A 5,901-nucleotide genomic window follows, 5' to 3' on the forward strand; every position below is an offset into this window, starting at 1 on the left:
TAAGCTTCGCCCTATATAAAGAGAGTCTCGCCCTTTATTAGTAAGAAGAGAGGTCTTATAATATAAGAGAAGTATTCTACTTAAATCTAATAGTAGATATAGAGGCTAATAAAGCTATATACCTCTTAGATATTTCTATAGGCTAGCTAGTCTAGAATCTTAGTAACCTTACTTTAGCTTAGATAACGCCCTTCTAGACTAACCTTATAACTTACTATCTCTAGTTAATTTATTATAAAGTAATACTTTTTACTAGAAATAGTACCTTCTACTCTTTTAATATTAGTAAGAACTTTATCTAGTTATATAATATACTTAAGCACGTACTTATAAATACTAAAGAAGGACTCCTCTTTATTATAGTTAGTCTTTAGGCCCCTATATATAACATTATTAATAAATACTATTATATTTAGCTAGTAGTCTTTTAGAATTTTTATTATTACTTATTAAAATATAGCTACTAAGTTTATAGCTTCTTAAACTATAGTATAACTATAGATAAGTCTAATTAGTATCTAGATTACTATTATATCCTAGCTATTAGAATATAATATAATTTAGTTATATTTAAAGAATAAGTCTATAAGAGAGAGTACCTAGCACTTTATAAAACGTTTTAAGAACTTATCTACTATTAGTAGTAGATTCGCGTTATAGATAGCTACGCTATTTATTTTCTAGGTATTAGTAATTATCTAGTAACTTTTATCCTTCTTTAGTACTAAGTACTAAAAGTTATAATATTAACTATTATAGAGCTTATAGATACCTTAATCTATTCTCTTAGTTACTATTTTTATAACTTTAAGTTTAAGAGACTTTAGAACTATAAAATCTCTAATCTACTAAGCTTAGTAAGAGATAGTTTAAATTCTATATAGTAGGTATATATCTAAACTAATATACCTAACTTCCTTAAAGGTCTATAATAGCGCCCTTTCTTAATTATATAGTATCTAAATTACGAGTTTATATTCTTATATACTTAGCTAGTCCCCTATATAAAGCTAGGTAATTCTTTACCCTATTAGTTAGGTTTCTTATAGAAATAGAGCGTAGCATTACTTAAAGAGGTAGTTATATAGCCTAATATCTAGCTTATAAACTCTTAGTTAGAATTACTATTACTTTCTTATAATTTCTTTCTAATCTATTTAGCTAAACTCTATTAGCTCTTCTAGGTATAAAATATTTATAAGTTAGACCTTCTTAGCTACTAACTTATATAGTATATATAGGTTAAAATTACGCTATAATATATTAAAATATTTATCTCTTAAGTTTTACTTATTTAGTTTATATATTATAGAGAATAGGCTTAGTCCTCTTAATACTAAAAGGTCCTCACTTTATATTATAATATAGAAGAAGACCTAGTTTTACTATTAGATTAGCTAGTTTTAGTCTTCTCTTATAAACGCTATAAGGTAAGGCCTAAAGCTAGTATTATAGTCTATCTATACTACTTCTTAAATATACTTTACTAATACTATATATAAAAGTAGTATTAGCGTAAAGTTTATAATTTTCTATAAGTATAGTATCTCTAAGGCTATACTTACTACTTATTTTTTAGGCTCTTATTATCTTCTTTATAGGCGTCTATATAAGCTAGATAAGTAGGCGTAGAATTTAAGGCTATAAAGATAATATTTTATTTCTTATTATCTAACACTACTTTATATATTACTCTTCTAAGAGCTATATATTAGATAGAGATACGCGTAGCTATATACTATAGTCTACTAAGTATAGCTAATCTTAATAGATTAGTAAGAATATAAAACGTTACTCTTATAATTACTAATTTAATTTTAATAGAAATATTATACGTAGTGCCTATAAAGGCGTTATATATTCTATTTACTAATATTACGCTCTACTTTAGCTCGCCTAGCTTCTACTCTATAATCTTATATAGAATTTTTAAGGCTTACGCCACACTAAGGCGTAAAATATTTATTTAAGCGCCTATATTAATTAAGCATTTTATAATATATCTATCTATTATAGCTTAGTACTTAGGTAGGTTAGTAACTACGTTTATAAGCTCTACTTATTAGTAGTAACTATAAATAGTCTTACTTATAAGCTAGTTAAGGTTATTATTTTATAAATCCCTTTACTTAGTAGCCTTATAATAAACCTACGCGCTAATATAATATATATTAGTATTATAGATTATTATAACGTTATAGTTTAGCTAAGGCTAGTTTTTAAGTCTTAATTAATTAAGCTAGTTAATAATAGGGTCTAGAGTATAAGTAGTAGTCTATATATACTATTAGGTTTAGTAGAGTAGAGAATCTAAGTAGTTATAAGAGCACTTAGATTCTTAGCCCTAAGTAGCAGCTATTATATTAACGCTTACGCCGCCTATTATATTACTATCTAGCTTATCTAATAGCTTATAAAGCTACTTCTAAATACTTAGCTACCTTATAAGGTTAGAAATCGTAATCTTATATACCTCCTAGGTAAGTATAGTAGTAGCAATTTAGTTTAGCCTACTTTACACTATCTTATAAAGCTTAGGGTCTCCTACTATATAAGAAAAGTATATAGTCTTCTTCTTTTAATTTTCTAATATTATAGAGTTAGCTAATACGCTATTAAGTACTAGAATACTTCTTAGTTTAATAATAGTAAAGGGGTCGTTATATAGTTAGCTAATATATAGAACCTTAGCCTACTTACCCCCTACGTCGCTAAGGTTACCTATTAAGCTATCTCTTAGCGCTAAATTAGTAACCTTATTATAAGTAGCTTTAAGATTAGAAGTATAAAATATTATTAGCTTTTTAAGTTATTCCTACTTTTATATATATCTATCCTAAACTCTCTTAATAGCCCCCTCCTCCTAAGGTTATATTTAATTAGCTATATTTATTTCTAATATATTAGTAGTATTAAACCTATCCTTAGCTAAGATAATTAACTATATATCTACGCTAGCTAGTAGTATAGTATATTCCTTACTTAAGTAATATATTATTAAATCTTAGAAATACTAGAACTTACGTAATACATTACTATCGCCTATACTATATAATAACTTAATAAGTATATTTATAGCTAGCTTAAGTAGGTATATAGTTAGGCTATTTATATAATAATACTAGTATAGTCTTAAGTTCTCCTTAAATTTCTTAGGCTAGATAAGAGAAGCTAGCTAAGTTATAATATTATTAGTAATATTAAAGAATTCTCTAACTTTTAACTTAATCTACTATAGCTAGAAGGTTAGAGGGCACTAGCTCTATATCTTCTTAAGCTACTTATAAGATAGGCTAAAGAAGTACGTTTTAGACTTTATATTCCTATTATAAATAAAGCTTATCTATCCTAGCCTTAGAAGCTTATTCTAGTCTAAATAGTTCTTACTAATATACCTAGACTAGCTATATATATAGGGGGGATGGCGCAGTGGTGAAGCGCCTGGAAAGCCTCTGCTGTCTCACGTCAGCAGAGCTCGAAGGTTCGATTCCTTCTCTCCTCGAAACCATATTAGTATGGTCCACCCACATAAGAGAGTGACTCATTGAAAACTACCCATTCGACCTAAGAGGAAGACTCATTAAAAGTGAAAGACCTGAGAGAGCTACTCACTAAAACTACTAGGCTACGAGTCTCACCTCGATTTAGATGACCCCCTCCCCCACCTACTCAATTTATATCTAGATTAAATCTAGCCTACTTAGATACTTGCAGGCTCAACCTGCACGTCTTATATAGCCTACCGGCTAAGAAAGGACGTTAATCTACAATAATAATAATAATAATAATAATAGCTATATATATTACACGTATTATAGAACTCTTAGTTACCTTCTTATCTTAAGCCCTAAGTAGAGTTTATATTAACTAGAGCACCTAATATAAATAATTTATTATTCCTTTTTATACTTATTCTATATATAGTTACTTAGAATACAAAATAAGTATAGTTACTAAGTTAGCTTAGTATCTTACTAATAGTAGTATGCTTTTAGAGTATATTAATAGCTCCTATTCTAATTTTTAGCTTTCTAACTACTTTAATAAGATTATTAACCTCTAGGTCTACGTCTAAGAGTCTTTCTAGCCTAGACCTAGTATCCTCTAAACCTCCACCTCTTACTACTAAACGTACGTCCTCTAGCGTAAATATTACTTTATAATTAGATGTTATAAGTAACAAGAAGGATTCTCTCCTTAACGAAGGGATAAAGGCAGGGAGCCTATAGACGTCCACGTTAGAAGGTAATAATTAACGTAGGGCGTAGATCACGTAACTTAGCATCTTACTAAGAGGTAATATCCTACCAAGAGGGCAGATACTATAACATTAAGAGATGCCAGGGACATCTCAAACATCTTAAGATACTAAAGTATTTAGGAGATATTATAGATATTAGGACTAGAAGCAATAAGAATATAAAGATAGATAGATTTTATTATTTACTCTCGTTATAGTTAACTTAAATTATACTTTCTTACTAGTATCTTTACTTAATAAGATTATTACCTATTAGTCTATAGCAATATAGATTAAGTTATCTAACCTTTTATTACCTTTCTATCTAAGTACACTACTCTACTATCTCGCTAGACAAACTTCACAGAATACTAACGTAAAGCTTATTAGCTATAGTAGTGGACTTAATTAGAGTAGTATAGACCTAAACCTTATATAACACTTTAACCACCTATAGATTTAGTAGACTTAGGAAGATTAACATTAAGACGCTTAATTAAGATTTAAGAATATCTCGCAACTAGGCTTAGTTATAGGCAAGTGCTAGTAGACTAGTCTAAAGTCCTAGACTAGTGCCTACTCTAGTAATTAATAACAAGATGCTAACCCTAAGTAATAACAAGGTAGATAACGACGCTTATAACTTATAAGAGTTGCGGAATCTTAAGCACTAGGCCACAATCTATATATAGTAGATAGCTAAAATATAAGCGATAATTAATTAGCTTACAAGTTAGCTAATAGCCACACTAAATAAAAAGCCTATTAAGAAACCTAAGATAGCAACTCTAGATAAATACAATAGTAACCGCGAAGGGTTACGAACGTTCCTTACTAATATTAAGTTATACTATAGCTATAACGATATACTAAACAATAAAGAAAAAATACTTATAGCTAACACTTATATAAAGGGAAAAGTAGTAAGCTAGATACAACCTTATATAGAGGACTTTCTAATAGACATTAATAATAAAGGAACGAAGGACGAGACGCGTACCTTATTTAGTAGTTAAGCTAACTTTAAGGAGGAATTAGGATATATCTTTAAAGAGGTAGATATAGAAAGCTAGGTAGAGAAGGCTATATCTCGCCTAAAGTAGACTAGAGTAGTTTTAGCTTATACAGCAGAGTTTAAGCAACTATAGATACAAATTAATTAGGATAATTTAGCACTCTAGATAGTATATAAAGTAGGTCTAAAGGAAAATATTAAGAATAAACTTATACACTACGATAAGCTAAAGGATTTATACTCGTTAATTAAGTTAGTAATAAGAATTAATATATAATTATAGGAATAGAAGAAAGCCTAGAAAGGATATAGACTAGAGCTACTCTTTACTAACACCTAAAGGTATTAGAATAATAAGAATCACAATAGAGACACGTATATAACTAGCAAAATATAAGATAGGTCTAAGAATAAGTATAAAGCCTAAGGAAAGTTTAACAACAACCTTTCTAAGGAAGAACACTAGAAGCGTTATAATAGTAAGGCATGCCTCTACTGCGGCGAAGTAGGACACTTCTATAGAGATTACCTAAAGAACGAAGTTAAGTAAGAAGCGATTAAGATTAGGATGCTACGGATAGTAATACCCTACCTAACTAAGGAGCTAGATAAGACTCTTAGCGACTTAGACCTGTATAATAAAGTA

The 5,901-nt window shown here is 28.8% G+C and overlaps 1 non-coding gene across 1 annotated transcript; it reads left to right on the forward strand.

The window, feature by feature from the left end:
* The first annotated feature begins 3,415 nt into the window (after positions 1-3,415).
* On the forward strand, positions 3,416-3,502 carry PSV08DRAFT_t25. The gene has a single exon. It is a non-coding gene; the product is annotated as a tRNA-OTHER (tRNA).
* Positions 3,503-5,901: the final 2,399 nt, after the last annotated feature.

This window comes from Bipolaris maydis (assembly GCF_028858645.1).
Source record: "Bipolaris maydis strain C4 unplaced genomic scaffold PSV08scaffold_6, whole genome shotgun sequence".
Taxonomy (NCBI): domain Eukaryota; kingdom Fungi; phylum Ascomycota; class Dothideomycetes; order Pleosporales; family Pleosporaceae; genus Bipolaris; species Bipolaris maydis.